The sequence below is a fragment of the Ambystoma mexicanum genome, chromosome 7p (genome assembly GCF_040938575.1).
Source record: "Ambystoma mexicanum isolate Mex_15411 chromosome 7p, UKY_AmexF1_1, whole genome shotgun sequence".
NCBI classification, from domain to species: domain Eukaryota; kingdom Metazoa; phylum Chordata; class Amphibia; order Caudata; family Ambystomatidae; genus Ambystoma; species Ambystoma mexicanum.
In genome coordinates this window covers 140,600,581-140,620,170 of record NC_090939.1, presented here as the reverse complement: position 1 = coordinate 140,620,170, position 19,590 = coordinate 140,600,581, and positions in this window count along the sequence as shown.

Here is a 19,590-nt window from a genome sequence, read left to right as displayed (position 1 = left end):
GGTTTGGGCTGTAGGCGTGAGCAAAGTTTTTTCCCATTATGTCTATGGGAAAAAAAAAAAAATTGGGACCCCCCCTATAACTTTGCCCCCCCCGGACCAAACCTCACCAAACTTTGCAAATTCAGAGTGGGCCATATACTTTTTTTGCAAAGTTTGGTGAGGATTCTGTAAGAGGATTCAATTCAACACTAAAGCTAAGTCAATGCCTAGTCTGGGATACTGAATGGAAACCCTTATTGATATATCTTTCTGTCCAGTTCATGCGTTCTGGATGATTACCCCTATATAACACCCCTCTCTTGGAATCCCCCTGACCCCACTGAGCCAAGAAGTAGTTCTGTTTTGCAAGTTTAAAGGTTTATTTGATAATTTAAACAATATATATATATATATATATATCACGCTTTATAATAAATTAATAATTGAATATCACACTGAATCTGAGCAGTAATCAATAATGGATAGTCTGGCACTAGCACACTTGTGAATAGGAACAGAAGAATAAGGTGGTAGAGAATGCTTTATATAAGTTCAGATGGATGTAATGTTGAATGAAAATGCAATACAGAAAATAATCAATATGATTTCAACAAAACAATGTAATCACTTTTCTCTGGCAATCCCCTCCCCCCTTTATGCAATGCAAGGAAATGGAAGGAAAGCACACAGTTCTCAGAAATGCAATCAAATGTAATTCAGTTCACCCCAGCAAGCTTAGACTACAGAAGTTTGAAACACAGGCCCAAAATGCTTTTATATGTGCTGGCAATGAAGTGAAAAATATGCTAAAATGCTTTTAATTCCCTCTAGAGGTTCAGGGTGAGTGGTATCTAGTTAATATTAGTCCCGGCTCACTCTAGCAATGATTCAGGGATGGTTCTTAAGAGGCAAACGAATTTTTAGCAAGAAAAGCAAGGAAACTGCGGTTTTCCCATGTGGAGAAATTTGCAAATCGCGGCAAAATTCGCGAGTGCGTTTTTCGCGATTGCGGCAGAAGTGTAGGGGGTAGGAATGCGGTTCTAGTTTCTTTGAAAAGCCAATATTCCCAGCTTTCAGAGGAAAGTTACTGCAAGTCTCTAAGACAAACGGTCACGGAGATATGAGCGATATGGTAAAGGTCAAAGTGACAAGTGACAGCTAGCAACTAGAAATGACAGGTGACAGCTTTACAAAATGACAGGTGACAGGAGGAGGTTCTACTTAGATTAAAATAGATTGAATTATATTATTTTAACTAAGAGATTGGTTCTGCACAGTTCTGCTAGGTACTCACAATATATTTAGAAATAGAATGGGCCTCGCCACGGATCTGGTCAGGTTTTAGACTGGACTCTGGTCTGGTCTCGGCACTTCACAGTGATCTGGGTCAGCTCTCTGGTTCTGCTAACAGTGGTCTGGGTCAGCTCTGCTCTCTCTGGGTACAGCACTGCTTCTGGATCTTTCTGCACAGCTTTCTCTGGAGATTGATGGATTTGAAGTCTGGATCTCTGGATGTGGTATGGTCCGGCAGCATGCTCCGCAGCAAATGGAATTGAATGTCCCTATCTGTCCTGACTGTCTGCTTTTATGTGTTTTGAAAATGGGTGGAGAGGCTAGCTTCCTAGGCCCTACCCCTCTCCACTTGTCATTGGCCACTTCCTCCTCTTCCCCTTGATTGGGGGAATGAAATGAAGTGTCATCATGATGAGGTCTGTTTATGATACAGAGAACCCACCCCTGTCAACTTTACACACAATCTATATTTGCTCAAAAAACATATTTGCACAGGTACACATTTGTTTAAAATTACATGCACCCATCACATATCACAGGAGGTATACCCTGTCCAAATCTGCTCTTCCTGGGAGCTTGCATTCAGAAATGGCAACATTTGCACTTTTTAATCAGGTTACCAATATCAGATTCTTACTCAAATTTACCCAAATGTGTGCAAGGCATGCAGGCATTAATTGATGAAGTATCAGACTTTTCACATGCAGACATTTTAAGTAATACCCTCTTAACTGCTAGTTTGACCCCAGATCATGCCACCGGTTCTAAAAACCTCTTAAAATGTGGGCAGAAAAAGCACAAGAATTATGCTCATTAATGTCACTTTTAGTTATCCAGTTTTCTGCATTCAAATAAAACTAACCATTTTTTACGTATGCAGCTAAAATGCTGATTCTAAGTTTAAACTATGACATTTAAACAATTGCAACCTATGTTACACTCAAAAGTAGGTCACTCATTTCTTTTAAACATTTAGATTTTTAGTGTCTTTCAGTGCAAATTTACTTAAACTGCTGAAATCCACAGCTCAGCCAGTCTTGTTATAAACCTTCAAGTCACTTCAGAATATAACTTTACATTGGATCCACCTCTCAGTAAGTCTTTCTTTGGCCTGCTTTGGGTTCATTTATTCAGTTTTACACAAAAAGAGAAAAAAGTCTGGTGTTGTTTTAAAACGCTGGCTTTCTGATAGTGGTGAGTACTGGTAATGCACCCATTTTTGGGATTTAAGAAAATGAATTCCCCACAATTCTAGGTTGCTTTTGGCAATCAGCATTGCCATTCCCAATGGTTTCAGGCTACTGTGTGGGTAGTCCAATGGTGGTTTTAGGCAGTGCCCTTCTGTGCCCATCACATCGGCAAAATGGGTGGCAGCCTATTCTTCATGCACTTCCCTGGGCATTTTCTGGGAATCTCTGGCCATCATGATGTTTTCCATGTCAGTAGTGCACAGTTTTGAGGTAGGGCTTGGATGCGTGGATAAAAACATCCCACAAGCCCCCCTCTTGCGATGGCCATTCTGTTTCACTGATGGGACTCGCAAGACCTGGGATGTTTCCTCATCTTCTTCCAATAGATGGCACAGTTCAGCATCTTTTCCTCCATCCGGTCGGATCGATCGGTTCTCCTCGCCGGTCCTGATGGGAGTATTGGGCGGTACACTGGGCCCCTTGCGTCTCTGCTCCCGGTCTCCGGATCGTCCTCCTTGGCCCGTCTCCAGGTTTTCTTTCTCCTAGGACGACAAAGGAAGAGCGGCAATACCTATTCATAGACATTTTTCCCCCACCATTGATATAGTGGGGTGGCATATAAATTTATAGTCAACACATATGAACATGCACATTTCGTTTTGCATTCAAAACCCAAAACACCCACATTGAGAAACTCAGAATTTGATAGGCGATATGTAGGATCTTTTAAGTTAGAACTGAATTAATCTGAGACAGTACCCTCTAGGATTCCAGAGGATTCCTCCAGTTGTTGCAGAGTGTGCCTGGGATGGCAACACTTCAACTGGTTAATGTGCACCCACTTGTCTTCCCCCTCTGCCAAACCGCCTTTGGGGATGCAGATCTTGTAGGCCACAGGGGAGATTTTGTCTATAATCTCAATTGGTCCCTTCCATGTAGGCAAACATTTTCGCTGTTTGGCCTGGTTCCTTTGGAAATTGTATAGATAGACCCGGTCCCCCACCTGATATTCCTTCCTGGAAGTTTTCAGGTCATAGTGGGTCTTCATGCTATCAGCTGATCTTTCTAGATTCCGCTGAGCATAAGCAAAAGCATGTTGAAGGTGTTTCCTTAAATTCTCCACATACTCATGAGTTGTGGAGGCATTTATCAGTGTCTGCTCTTGGGTCCTGTAGAGCAAATGCTGAGGAAGCACCATCTTGCGCCCAGTCATCAACTCAAATGGTGACATTTTGGTTGCAGATGAAGGGGTAGATCTGATGGCCATTAGGACCAGAGGTAATCGGATATCCCAACTTGGCCCAGAATCTGCCACAAACTTCTTTAATATGCTCACAATGGTTCGGTTATATCTCTCTACTGCCCCAGAAGAAGCTGGCCTGTAAGCAATATGTAACTTCCTTTTGACCCCCAGTATCTCCCACATCTTTGTCATCACTTCACTGGTGAAGTGGCTACCCCTGTCTGACTCAATCCTTTGAGGTAGACCGAAACGGGAAAAGATGTGGTTAATCATTAGGGCAGCTGCAGTTTCTGCATTGCAATTTGGGGCTGGGAGACATTCCACCCACTTGGTAAACAAGCATGTCACAGTCAACATGTACTTATTCCCCCTAGCAGAGCGAATCACGGGGCCTACAAAGTCGATTTGTAAATCTGACCATGGCAGTGTCATTCCCCTCTTTTGGAGAAGCACACGGTGCATGAGGGATGATGGCTGAAATTGTGCACACACAAGACACCCCTTCAAGTATTGGTCGAGGTCCTGCCCCATGTGTGGCCAGTATGCAACCTCTCTTAAGATTTCCAATGTTGTGTGAAACCCCCTATGACCGGCGGTGGCCGCATCATTGGCGTGACTTAACATCAGGCTTCGGAATGAGGTAGGAACCACCCACTGATCGTGGCCAGCTTTGGATTTCCTTACCAGCAAACCGTCTTGGATTCGGAACATTTTTGGACATTTCATCAACACTCTTAGGTCCTCTTTCCCAATGTAATCAGTATCCGTCAGGGGAAAGTTCTCAGGGTCCTCAAGGTGCTGGTAAAATTTACCAATTATTGGATCCCCCTTCTGAGCGGTAATCAAATCAGCATCAGGGGTCTCCTTACTCCATTGTGCAATTGAAAGGTCATTGTGAGCATTTGTCTGGGACCTAGTGATAGCATTGACCTGGATTTCCCCCAACAGGGACTCAATCTCAATTAGATCCCCTTGGATGGCCCCGGTTTTGGCCAGCTGATCAGCTAAGTTTTTCCAGTTTTGTCTGGTCCCTCTACTTTGGAATGACCCTTGATCTTTTTCCAATAGATGGTCATCTCATTCGAGGTGACCAGATCATCAATGTTTTGGATCAACTTCCCATGTTTCAAGGGTTTGTTATTAGCACATAACATGACTCTGGTTTTCCAATTAACCAGGTGCTCCACGAACCCGTTCCGTACATAATCCGAATCTGTGATTATGACCAGTTCGTGGAGTTGATGCTGGACAGCAGTGAGGATGGCCTGATGCACAGCCATCAATTCTGCCACCTGACTACTTCGGGGACCAATTTTGTATCCAGCGGAGGGTTCTGGGGACTCATTCACCCATGCATTCCCTACGCCGGCTACCAGTTCTTTCTCCCCGTCGTTGTCAACATGGTACGAGCATCCATCTACATAGACAGTGGGCATTCCCTCACACTTGTCCTCTTCAAAGACTTTGTGTGGGGGATTAAGGTATGCCTCCGTGTTGTCCTTGATTTTTAGACTTTCGTCCTCGAGACAGTTTTCTCGGGCACAATCATGCAAGTCAGCCAGACCTTGCGCGAGGGGACTCTTCTTGTTTTGGCCATATCTGACCTCCACAGGAAAGCCTTGCATTGACAGAATCCAGGAAGTAATTCGGGAATTACTCACATTTCCGGCCCGGATTCTGTCACTTTGGAGATATTGCAGAGGCTGGTGTGGAGTCTCCACTATGATGTGTTCCCCCTGGATAAACGGGCGGTAATTCTTCAATGCCCACACCGTTGCCAGGAGTGCCTTCTCACAATCGTTGAATTTTTCCTCCACAGAGGATAAAGTTTTGCTCGCATAGGAGATTACTTTATTGACCTTGTCATGCTTTTGGTATAATACTGCTGTCAAGCATGTATCAGAAAACCCCGTCTCCAGGAAGAACTCCTTGTTTCTGACAGGGTAAGCTAGGCAAGGCGCTTGTGAGAGGCTTCTTTTGAGTTGTTTTACTGCCTCGGCTTGTTCTGGACCCCATTCCCACTTGACCCCCCCCCCTTCAGGAGATGAATCAGGGGTCTGGTGATCTCTGCGTAGCCCTCAATGAACTTTCTGCTGTAATTAGTCAGTCCAAGGAGACTCCTTAGTTCCAGCAGAGTTGTGGGGTCTTTCAGTTTCTGAAGTGCTTCCACTTTCTTTTCCTGGGGACAGAGACCCTGAGGAGTAATCTCATGCCCCAAGAAATTAACACGGGTTCTACACCACTGTGCTTTCTGAAAGGAAAGTTTTGCTCCGGCGGCCCTCAACTGGGTCAGAACATAACGGATCTCCGCTATGTGTTCCTCCACAGATGAACTTTTGATGAGGACATCATCTACATAAGCCAGGTTACCCCTCGCACCCAGGTCGGGCATGGCCTTATGTAGGAAAATATTGAACTCATTACCGGAGTTAAGGTATCCGAAGGGAGTCCGGGTCCATGTGTACTGCTGGCCCCCAAAGGTAAAAGCCAGTTTGTATTGGTCCTCCCTGCTGACAGGCACGGTCCAGTATCCATTGGTCAGGTCTATTGCAGTGAATACCTGTGACCCCTGGATCTGGGCCAGCCCTTGGTCAATGTAGGGCAGAGGCCATCGGAAAGTATGGACCCGTTTGTTGAGCTCCCTGAGGTCGGCGCAGAGTCTCCACTGGCCGTTTGGCTTCAATATTCCCAGCACCGGATTATTGGAGGTGCTGTGGACTGGATGGATTATTCCCCGGGACTCAAGGTTCTTAATTATTTCAGTAAGGGACTCCCTTGATGCGAGAGGCAAGCGATATTGCTTCACAAACACAGGAGTCATGCCAGGGTCCATGGGGATTGTTGTTGTGTGGATGTCAGTGCGACCACAGTCATATGAGTCTACCGCAAAGAGATCTTGGAAATCCAAGAAAACTTGTTTCAACTTTTGCTTTTGTTCCAGAGTCACACAGGCATCAGCTAGGTTGACTCTCTCTTCCACCATCTGCCTGAAGCCTGGAAAGACTTCTGGTTTGGCTATTTCAGCGGCCTCCTCCAGCTGGGTGGAGAAGTCCCTGGTCAGAGTGCTGATTTGGACCGGAGGCTTCAGGTGGGACAGGCAGCCCTCATGGACCTGGAAAATCACCTCATCCCTCCTGAAGTCACAAGTCACATCTTCCTTACCATAGGGGCAGAAACTGTACACCAGGAAGTTCCCCCCATGCCGGTTAAAAATCTTGTCTGGTGTTGTATTGTCATCACTGTCACTGTCAAAGCAGTCCTTGGGGATTGGCCCTAACAGTTCATTACCTAAATCGATGGAAAAATGTCGGTCATCAACCGCCATTCCAAAAATGGTGCCTGCGGCCAGAGTAATACTCTTTAAGTCGCTGTTATCCACCTCTATTGGAATGGTCTCATGTTCTATGTTGACTAATGGAGTTGGGTTTACCCCCAACCCTTGCTGTTGGAGAGAAGCGTTTAGATGTATGTAAGCATCAGGGTTTTGCAAATATTGTCCTCTTTTAACTTTCACTTCCAGGGAGAATTGTCGGGTCCTTTCTGGGATGGTGACTTCCTCTTTGATCTGAATTTCAACTGCATAAGGTAGCAATTGAGCTGACCTAAATGCTTTTTCTGGATCATCAAAGCCCATGGGATTATCCGCTAATCGGGACCAAGCTTTGAAGTTTATTAGGTCCAAACTAATGGCAAAGCGATTGAGAATGTCACTGCCTAAGTAAAAGGCGGCAGGGATGTCTCGCACGACCCAACAATTGTGGACTATGCTCTTGTTGCCAATGGAGATTTTGAGCATACACCTGCTTGGCAGGAGATGTTTGGAATTAGGTGCTTCCAGGTCCATTTCCCATTTGCCTATCAGTTTGAAGGTGGGAATGGCTGGCTCTTTTGGGAGTTGGCGAAACATGGATTCGCTGATGAAGCTCTTACCATTATTCACGCACACTCGAGCGAGAACAGAGTCCTTCCCATCATTTAACTGAACAGGGATGAACAACTGCTCTCCAATTTGCTGAATATCAGCCAGGCTCTGAGCTGATTTCACATCTTTCTGGACTATAGGAGTGGGAGTTTCTGATTGTGGATTGGTAAAGAATTTCAGGGTGTTTCCTTCCAGTGTGGAATACCACCTTAAACTGGAAGGAAGGTTGATTTTCAGAAATAGAGAGGACCCTCCATCACCAGTCTGTTGTCCTACTGCTATTACTGTCACGTCTGGAATTTGGCTATTCTGGAAGTGAAATTCTACTTGGTCAGATTTTTGTTCAACCATGTGGCAGGTGTCGTTTAAACTAACATGGTTGACACCCTGTTTTAATTTTATTGGTCGGCTAGTCTGGGTCCAGGGGACCATGTTTACACAATCTATTAGGGGTGACAACCTTCTCAGGAGGTCACTCCCTAGTAAACAAGGGGTGCCCTCTGGAGTCACAACTATGACCGGGTGTTTCAACTTGTGTCGCCCAATTTTAATGTCCAAATCTGCCGTCCCCTCGACGGGAATTTCCTTCCCGTCAAAGTTCTGGAGTTGTCCAGGAAGAGAGGTGAGAGGAATTTGGTAATTCTCTCCCCTTCCTGCATTCAGTTCGTCAAAGGCCCTTCTGGACAGAAGGGTAGCTTGAGATCCAGTGTCCACCAGTGCCAAAATTGTACCCTGCCCCTGTACTTATACCGGGGCATAGTATCTTCCCTCCTTCTCCTCAAGGGGGCACAGATAATGCACATTTTTGGACAACTGGTGGGCTAACTTTCTGGTTTTGGACATTGCAGGAGAAGAAATTTGGGCAGACTTCTGTGGAGAGCCTTGGGAATCTGAAAGAAAAAGTTGGCAACTGGAGATCAGAGCCATTGTGGGTTCCCCTGGCTCCGGTTCTGGGCCGCCCCCCCCTTTTTGGAGGCAGTCATCAGGATGGGTTTGAACCAGGGGATTTTGGTATTGTGGGTTCTGGGATGAGATGATGGGCGGCGATAGCTCAGTCTCCATATCTCCCCAGTCTGGATTGGAATCCCTAGGGACCCATTTTTCTTTGGGAGGAGTTCCCCCCTCTCTGAAGGAGAAGATCCTTTTCCCAGGATCCTCTGAGGATCCCTCTCCCTCAAATTGGAAGATCTGTACCTCCTCCTCAAACTGAGTCTGTTTGGGTCTTTTGTTTCTCCTACCCCCCCTCTGCTCCTTAGGAGGCAGACTTTCAGGGGCAAGAGATTTTGTTTCCGGTTCCTGGGTTTCCAGGGGCTGTTTACAAGTGAGGAAGGAAGCTTCCTCCAAGGCTTTACACCCCCCTTCCCTTTGTGCCTCCTCCCTGGGAACCGGTGAGTTATCGGGGTGCTGCCCCCGTCATTGTTCTGGGGCACCAGGTCCAGAGTTGGGTGCGTTCTGCGCCGGCATGCCGATCTGAGGGTTCTGCTGAGCCCTCAGTATGTGACCCAGATCCCGCGCCATGTTTTGAACCTGGCGCTCTAACTGGGAAACCCGCTCAGGCTGATACGGGGCCCTGTTTTCTCCCCTGGGCTGATCCCGGGAAGGGTAGCTATCCCTTCTTTGGTAGTACCCCTGGTTGGGAAGATTTGGATACCCCTCCACCCTTGGCCTCCTCTCTCCCGGATTCGGTTGTCTGGGCTCAGGGAATTGGGGAAAGAAGGGTGGAGGTTTTTCGGGCTGGAAGTTGGGTGGATACCTGGGGAAAAAGTTCTGCCCAGGATTTGGAGAATTTCTGCCCTCCGGTGGGAAGTTAGGAGGGAAGTTCCCTGGGTTAGGTGCTTGGCTGGATCCCCCCCCTTGGGCTGGAGAAGTCCACACATAACCCAGGATGGGTCGACTTCCCTTGTAACGGGGACTTACATAATCAGGAGAGCGAGGGACCCCATTTGTGGGACTACCTCCTTGACTCCCTGTTTGTGACTGGCCCGAGGACCTTCTGGGCCTAGCATTATTAGGTGCAGGTAGGTTTTTAGGCCCCCCCATTTCCAAATCTAAAACGGGGGTGACCTTTACCTCTGCCACCTTGGCAGCAGCAGGGGTGTTGTTGGCTTTGGGGTTTTTGGGCGCATTATTTTTATTTTCTATTGGCTTCTGCACCTCATAGATCCGGGTCGCCTGTTCAATGACCCAGTCTAAAGATCTTTTCTCGTGAAAATCCCTCACAAGCTGGGTCATTATGTATTTGGGCAAGGCATGGAAAAACGTATTAATAAATTCTCTGCTATCCGTGCGCACCCTTCTTGTGGTCTGTGCAAAAGCACGCTTTAACTCCTGCACAAATTCTTGTGGGGCCTGATCCTCCCCACATTGTAAATTGTAGGCTGCCTTGCGAGCCTCTTGAGGATTTCTATGAGTAGAAAAATGTTTCAAGATGGCCGCCTTATAGGTGGACCATCTTAAATGATTTTGGTCCTCCAGCCCCTCAAAGAAACTGGAGTATTCCGGGGAGAAGGTCCACTTTACATATTGAATACAGCTTTGGCTGTCCTTCAAATGGAAAGTCTCCATCATTTGCTCAAACAACTCTAAGTGCTCCCAAACAGAATACTTGGCGTTCTTATGATAAGGCGTGATGGCGCTCCTGATTGCCTTAATCTGCTTTAAGGGGTCCTTAACCAAGGCCCTTTTTGTCTTATTGGCCCTTTTTGTCCGGGTAACCCTGGTCCATTCATCTTCTGACTCAGAGGCACTGCTCCCAGAGGTTCCCGTCTGTTCTTCCAGGTTTTCCCGGATTCTGCGAGCCTGGGAATGGCTGGCAGAATGTGGGGACCTGGTCTCCTGTGTCCTGTGTATTCAGATCCCTCCTTGCTGCCAGGATTTGATGGGTACCCCCCCCCCACTGACCTAACTGGGCAGAGGTTTTCAGGATGCCCTTAATGGGCCTACTCACCTGGGGTTCCCCATCAAATTGCACTGTGCTTGGGTGCCCAGACCCGGATGCCAGCCCCTCCATTCCTGGGTGGTACTGGCCTATGAGCCCCATGCTTCTGGCTGGATAGTAATCTGCCATCCCTGTGGCCCTGTGCTCATGTGCGCCAGGGGACATGGGGGTGGCAGAGTCCAGGGACTGAGAGAAATAAAGGCCTCTGGTACTAGGGCTCCTGGGGTTATGCTCAGGAGTTTCTCTTTCCCAGCGAACCTCATCTCTATCCGCCCCTGCTCCCTGTTGCAATGCAAGAGCCTGCGCCTTCAGTTCCTCAGTTAAGGCCTTACTAGACTCTATCAGTCTCTCCTGCATCGCTACCTGTTGTTGGAGTCTATCATTGTGCTGGCAGAGAACCTCATTCTCTCTCTGCGTTTCCTGATTGGTCCTGGAGCACTGGGCCAGTCTTTGCTGCAGGAGGGTTACCTCCTGAGCTGTGTCCCTATTGGCCTGCTCCTGTCTTGCCAGAGCTTCCTCCACCTTCCTGGTGTGCTCTAACAAGTTCTGGTGTTCTTTTTGGAGGTCACCCAGTCCCTGGAGGGCCAGGTGATTTTCTTCCATTTTCCTTTTTAAGTGTCAGACTTCCTGGCCTAAGGTATCTCTTTCCTGGCTAAGAGCCTGCATTTGTGCCGCCAGGTCGTCCCTCTGCCTTTGAAAGGCACCAGCTTTCTGGCGTTCTTCATCAAACTCTGCCTGGGTATCCAGGTCTTTCAAAATCAGCTTGTTGCTCTCTGCCTTCACTCTATCTAGATGACTTTGCAGGGTGGCTACCTGCTCCGTGCATGCCCTGTTAAAGTCTAATTGTTGCTCCAGCTTTTTCTGGCTCTGCAGTAGGGAGTCCAAACCTTCTTGGTACTCCTTCTGCAAGGCCAGAACTCTGGTATCCTGGTCAGCCTTTTCCTGTTGCAGGATGTCCATATCCCTATTTATTTTAATGATGTGCTGTCTACTCTCATTTTCTCCTGGCTCCCCTGCAGCCTCTGCTCAGAAGAGACCAGGTCAGATTGGACCTTCTCTAACGCCATCTGTCGCTTATTCACCAGATCTTGGCTTTCAGTACATTTATCCTGCATGTCTCCCATATATAGGTACAGGTATGCGGCTATCCTAACCATCTTGTCTTGTTCATCCTTAGCTTTAGGAGCCATGTATAGTTCACTCAGGGCCACATGTAGGGGACCCTGATCTCCCCATATATCTGACCCTGTTTCAGTGACCTGTTGCGTGATGGCCTGCAACCAGACCATGCGGTCCTGGTGAGTCCACTCACCTCTCACAAATAACTTATGTAAGAAGTGCTCTCTGGCTATTTTCATGTCTACTAAGGTCGTCATTCTAGAGATTGGTCTCTGTCCTGACTTACAGAAGTTTGTATTTTATTTTTGCAAAACAGACCTTTTCCTTAGAGCGTTCCTTTGAGGAGTGCTTTACAGCGTAACACAGCGTGTGATCCGACCGGATATGTGTATCTGGTCAGCTGGCATGCTGTATTAATCTGCACAAGTGATAGATCTAATCCAAACGTCCGGCACGAGCCCCCAATTTGTAAGAGGATTCAATTCAACACTACAGCTAAGTCAATGCCTAGTCTGGGATACTGAATGGAAACCCTTATTGATATATCTTTATGTCCAGTTCATGCGTTCTGGATGACTACCCCTATATAACACACCTCTCTTGGAATCCCCCTGACCCCACTGAGCCAAGAAGTAGTTCTGTTTTGCAAGTTTAAAGGTTTATTTGATAACATATATATCACGCTTTACAATAAATTAATAATTGAATATCACACTGAATCTGAGCAGTAATCAATAATGGATAGTCTGGCACTAGCACACTTGTGAATAGGAACAGAAGAATAAGGTGGTAGAGAATGCTTTATATAAGTTCAGATGGATGTAATGTTGAATGAAAATGCAATACAGAAAATACTCAATATGATTTCAACAAAACAATGTAATCACTTTTCTCTGGCAATCCCCTCCCCCCTTTATGCAATGCAAGGAAATGGAAGGAAAGCACACTGTTCTCAGAAATGCAATCAAATGTAATTCAGTTCACCCCAGCAAGCTTAGACTACAGAAGTATGAAACACAGGCCCAAAATGCTTTTATATGTGCTGGCAATGAAGGGAAAAATATGCTAAAATGCTTTTAATTCCCTCTAGAGGTTCAGGGTGAGTGGTATCTAGTTAATATTAGTCCCGGCTCACTCTAGCAATGATTCAGGGATGGTTCTTAAGAGGCAAACAAATTTTTAGCAAGGAAAGCAAGGAAACTGCGGTTTTCCAACGTGGAGAAATTTGCAAATCGCGGCAAAATTCGTGAGTGCGTTTTTCGCGATTGCGGCAAAAGTGTAGGGGGTAGGAATGCGGTTCTAGTTTCTTTGAAAAGCCAAGATTCCCAGCTTTCAGAGGAAAGTTACTGCAAGTCTCTAAGACAAACGGTCACGGAGATATGAGCGATATGGTAAAGGTCGTTTTTCAGAATTTAAATTTTAAAGTTCAAAGTGACAAGTGACAGCTAGCAACTAGAAATGACAGGTGACAGCTTTACAAAATGACAGGTGACAGTTAGGAGGCAGTTCTACTTAGATTAAAATAGATTGAATTATATTATTTTAACTAAGAGATTGGTTCTGCACAGTTCTGCTAGGTACTCACAATATATTTAGAAATAGAATGGGCCTCGCCATGGATCTGGTCAGGTTTTAGACTGGACTCTGGGCTGGTCTCGGCACTTCACAGTGATCTGGGTCAGCTCTCTGGTTCTGCTAACAGTGGCCTGGGTCAGCTCTGCTCTCTCTGGGTACAGCACTGCTTCTGGATCTTTCTGCACAGCTTTCTCTGGAGATTGATGGATTTGAAGTCTGGATCTCTGGATGTGGTATGGTCCGGCAGCATGCTCCGCAGCAAATGGAATTGAATGTCCATATCTGTCCTGACTGTCTGCTTTTATGTGTTTTGAAAATGGGTGGAGAGGCTAGCTTCCTAGGCCCTACCCCTCTCCACTTGTCATTGGCCACTTCCTCCTCTTCCCCTTGATTGGGGGAATGAAATGAAGTGTCATCATGATGAGGTCTGTTTATGATACAGAGAACCCACCCCTGTCAACTTTACACACAATCTATATTTGCTCAAAAAACATATTTGCACAGGTACACATTTGTTTAAAATTACATGCACCCATCACATATCACAGGAGGTATACCCTGTCCAAATCTGCTCTTCCTGGGAGCTTGCATTCAGAAATGGCAACATTTGCACTTTTTAATCAGGTTACCAATATCGGATTCTTACTCAAATTTACCCAAATGTGTGCAAGGCATGCAGGCATTAATTGATGAAGTATCAGACTTTTCACATGCAGACATTTTAAGTAATACCCTCTTACCTGCTAATTTGCCCCCAGATCATGCCACCGGTTCTAAAAACCTCTTATAATGTGGGCAGAAAAATCACAAGAATTATGGTATCATTTAAATAATTATGACAAGTCCGTACTATGAGTTATTCATCTTTTTCTAAAACCATATTCTGGCTACAGGGGTGTGTCTTTTCAGGTCACATGGTGCAGAAACCAGTTTTTCCACTTTCTTCAAGCTCAGCCTCTGTCTCCAGTTTCTCCCCCTCCCAGTTTCTGCCAAGAGGAAGCCATTTTTATTACCCCTGCAATAAACCATCTGCCTGGGCCCTGGAAGGCCCATTGTTCAAGAGGAAGCCATTTATGGCCACTTCCATAAACCCTCTGCCTGGGTCCTATGTTTAGTCTCTAGCAGTCCCTTGGTAATCCAATCAGAGAAGTGTCATATCCCTTTTGGGTGGGAAGAGCAAAAGGCAGGTAGGCCTGGGAACACAGCAGTTGTGCAAGTCTCAACTCCTGTCGGGGGTAGCTGGTGGGCAGAATTCAGTTCCTTAAGCCAGGCCCCAGCTAATGTCACTTTTAGTTACCCAGTTTTCTGCATTCAAATAAAACTAACCATTTTTTACCTATGCAGCTAGAATTCTGATTCTAAGTTTCAAACTATGACATTTAAACAATTGCAACCTATGTGACACTATGTGACAAGTAGGTCACTCATTTCTTTTAAACATTTAGATTTTTAGTGTCTTTCAGTCCAAATTTACGTAAACTGCTGAAATCCATAGCTCAGCCAGTCTTGTTATAAACCTTCAAGTCACTTCAGAATGTAACTTTACATTGGATCCACCTCTCAGTAAGTCTTTCTTTGGCCTGCTTTGGGTTCATTTATTCAGTTTTACACAAAAAGAGAAAAAAGTCTGGTGTTGTTTTAAAACGCCGGCTTTCTGATAGTGGTGAGAACTGGTAATGCACCCATTTTTGGGATTTGAGAAAATGAATTCCCCACAATTCTAGGTTGCTTTTGGCAATCAGCATTGCCATTCCCAATGGTTTCAGGCTACTGTGTGGGTAGTCCAATGGTGGTTTTAGGCAGTGCCCTTCTGTGCCCATCACATCGGCAAAATGGGTGGCAGCCTATTCTTCATGCACTTCCCTGGGCATTTTCTGGGAATCTCTGGCCATCATGATGTTTTCCATGTCAGTACTGCACAGTTTTGAGGTAGGGCTTGGATGCGTGGATAAAAACATCCCACAATTCGTCCAGGGGGAGCGAAGTTATAAGCCGCCCAAAAAGTGCTCTTCCTATGGAAACAGCAACTTAACCATAACTACATGGCCACTACTGTGGCCATGTAATATATATATATATATATATATATATATATATATATATATATATATATATATATATATATATAAGTTGGAGCATGCCGCAATCTATTCACTACATAGCTAGTCTTAATAATACTTTGTCTGCTTGCGTTTCTTTGCATCTGTACACGTGTAAAATGACTTGATGTCGTCATCACTTTTGTAGCATAAACATCTTCATCTCGATCCCGAAATGTTACCTATCTTCGATACTTTATTAACACCTATAAAATGTTTATGTTCTCTTGTCTCTGAATCTCTTCTGGGCGCATCAATCTTGCTTTGTGTGACGTCACCAATCTGCTCTTTTGCCCACTTGTTCTGGTATTTCATTCAAATGGCCGTCATGTTGTGTATGCAGGTATGGCTTTCTCAATGGAAACCTTGCTTGTATTGGTATCTTTGCTGGCACTGCACATATTTCACACTATGGTTCCCAGCATTTAGGCAACATGGGTGCGATGCTTGAGGTGGGGGTACTTTCTACAACCTTAAATAAGGATTTGTTTTCCCTGGGCATTACAGCTATAGCTAGGACTCCTGCAGACCATGCATCATCTGTTCACAAAATAATAACATTGAGAAGGCATTTTGACTTTGAGCAGAATTTGACCAGTTTGATTCCTCTAAGATGTAAGTATTTGATAGAATTGCTGCCTCAGGTTGAGAACATGAATGAGGTCATGAAGAAAGTGCACACAGTAGATGTCATTTTCAATAATGAAAAACAAGCATTTCAGATAGGACATTTAAATACTACCTTGTGCACCCCCTGTGGTGTGATATGTTATTGCACTGAAAGTGTTCAGGAAAAACCTTCAGTTACCACTGCCTTCAGTCTGATACTTGTCTCTGCTTTTTGGGCAGCCTTGCTAATGTGTTGTTGCAAATGCAGAAATCCAGAACTGAATGAAACGGAATAACTATTACCTCCCCCAGGCCCTCAGAGATATTGAATAATCAATTCAAGTACAATGTGTTCTATGAGTCGAATGAGTTAGATGAAGAAGTTAAAGCCCCTATGAGCATTGAAATTTACATTGTAATTTAGGGAGTATTAAAGGCCTGCCTGCATTGGTCCAGTTTCCATGAAACTGATCAGGATGTAACAGGATGAGGGACCGGCACTAGAACTTCTTTCTAAAAGGTAATAATGTTTAAATATTTTGTCTATTCTGAGTTGTAGAATGTGGGAGTGTGGAAGAAGGGATAAATAAAGTAAATAAAGAAAACGAATAAATATCTAAACCTTCCTGCCTTTATATCTACAGGCATACGAACGTTATTTGTAACTATGCTCCACTCCTCTCTTTGTAACTAAGTACCTTTATGTTTCCTATGTTTACATAATCTTGCTGCTTACGCCTTCATGTAATAGCGCCTCGATGTCTATGGGCTGCAGTGCGCTCTACAAATGTAAAAAATAAATAAATAAATAAATAAATAAATAAATAAGTAAACCATAAGATAAATGGATACGACGTTCATTCATTGCCTGTTTTATTTTCTTGGGGTTTTTTGCCGGCAATTTTTCATCGCAAAAATTAATTGAAAAATATGTAGGGGTGGTTAAAGGAATATAAGGGATAGGGAGGTGTGGGAAATCGGTTGTAAATAGCTGTGAAGTGGGCGCTTAGGGGGTGGGTTGAAAAAAAAATGTTTTTTTGCAGCAAAGAATCGATGGCAAAAATCTGCAGGGAAAAAACGGGCGATGGAATGACATTGAACCGTTAAATGAGGCAAATAAAAAAATATAGGCCACCACCTGCTGCACCATGTTAGCAAATTCTTAGTAGTATTTCTTTTTCAGCAGCAGACATCGTGGGCCATCTTGTATTGAATTAACGGTCTGGCTACTGCTTTGCTTGTTTTCAGCAAGGTTGAGCATGCACAAATGACGGGACTGGAAAAGCACTGCTCAGTAGGAATCACGTGATGGCTCAGACTGGTGAGCGTTGGTATAGACAATGCACTGCTAACGAAAGAGCGGAAGTTGACATGGTGGGAGAGGTGCCTATGCCACTCGGGGAAACGTGGGACAGGAAGTCATCCTAGGACGCGGCAACCAGATGGGGGACACTGAGGGAGAGCTAAGAACTAATGTAAAGATTCATTGTGTTGGCGGGAGGCAGGATGCAATGGCCAGAAGGCCTACTGATGGGTTTCCGATACGTTCTTTGGTTTCGATTCGGTCAGGAGACTAGTAACGTTTTAAAGGGGAGGGGCACTGAGGGGGGGGTGTTGGTTAGAGCGGTCAGTTCCTGATAAATGTAGGGAGCTGTTTCCTTGCCTTACAAATCAACGAATAAAGCTGTCTTGGTTTGCCATCACCCGTAATTGATGCAAGAGCTTGGTTTGTCCGACAGGGTGTGTGCTTACAGACTATTTTTGTGGTTGCGGCCATTTATAATGTGTAGGCATGATGACACAAATGCTTTCTATGAAGATTTAGCAATAACAGAATGCAGCAGCTTCTCTCAACGAGTCGACCTCCCCAGTGCAGTCTTGCTACATGCACTGCACATGCCTGATGAAAAGCTGGACGTCCTAGAGATCAGCCAGGCCTCCGCTCGTCTCGGATGCTATTGACGTGACTTTGTGCTTGCCAGCTGTACAGTTTGCCATTGAGAACTTGCAATGGAACGGTGTTCCCTAAAGGTTTGGGTCTATTTGGCCTAAAACATTTGACCTAATCACATTTGATCTAATTTATTTGACCTTTTTTTCCGGTCTAAAATGTCTCCCCCCGGACCTCCCTCCCCTCTTCCCCTCAACCTAATCTAAACCCTTACCCACCCACATATATGTTTTTAATTAAATTTGACCAAAAAAAGCTCACAAAAATTCGATCTGATGTTTGAGGTCAAATGTTTTTAGGTCAATTATGCTTTCCTAATGGTTCACATTGCATCATTGTTTTTTGGGTGCTATTAACCGTATACCATTGCAAGACACTCATGTCTTTCCTGGCGTTGAAAAAAGGATAGTGTTCCAAGGGCACTGGCATCCTAGTGGTCGAGATATGATTGAAGGCAAGCCCAGCCAATGAGGAGCCGAATTAGAAATGTCCTGTGCTAAAGTAAAGGTTGCATCCGGATTCTTGGGCGTGTGTTTATGTGCGCAGGCCTCGCTTTCCCAAGTTTTGAAGAATTCCACCTTTATTCCGCCGGCTGGCACAACCTGTTTTATTCTTCACTTTCTGGCTGGCTGCTTGATTAATGGAGATGACAAGCCGTTCCCTCCACTTTGAATTAAGCAGTGCCATATGGAGTGTCCCAGCCCCCATCTGTTTTGACTGTCGCTCAAATTGGGCAATGCTTTTCGCTCTAAGGATTTGCATATCCAAACCTATCCTCATTCTCCAGGGACAATTAAAATGGCACGGAGCAGAGAACGACTGTTGGCAACAAATATATATATATATATATATATATATATATATATATATATATTATTGGAACGTGCCCAGAATGTCAAGATTTGGGATATTTTATGTGAACTTGCCAAAAATATGCCAGCAAAACTAACACAGATAACCATCTCAGTGCAGTAATTTGTCTGCTTAATATTCAACAACTGGGCCTCGATTTGCAGTAAATTTGTGATCTTGCCAGAAATACAATGCAAAGTCATATTTTATGAAGTGCACATAATCATGTATTTTATTTTCTAGACAGCGGCAATAACATATCCTCTTCTTTTATTGGGCAAGCTTAGGTACCATCCCATCTGGGGGAAGCCGACCTATCAAAAACTCCCCATCAACAGCCATCAGTACAGGGGGTTGTGTCTCTATCTCCACCCAGGCTTAAAGTGTACGATGTAAACATAATCAGGGCAGGAACTACATGAAATAATAAAGAAAGGGGAGGGATAATACTTGCCTCCGTGTCCTTAATAAAGTCTCGACTGCATTGATAACAAATAGCACTTTTATGGCAGGACACAGAGTCTTCCTTATCAGAGCTGAAGTATCAGAATAGGTTCACAATAGAATGTACTAAAAGCAGACTCCTTGGACCAATCCCCTGACTTTAGGATATTCTCCAAGCCCCCTGGCGTCAAGTGGGCACAGAACACCGAGTTATCCACACCTCCTCCGGACATCACCCAATGGACCTATCTGGCAAGTGTGGATAAGAAACTGGAGTTTATGGTTTGCAGAAAGATATATTGAACTCTGAAGAAGCATGCCTCTGGTCTTTGGTCATGCATAACATGACCTTTAAGAGAATTCAAATGCCAGTGGG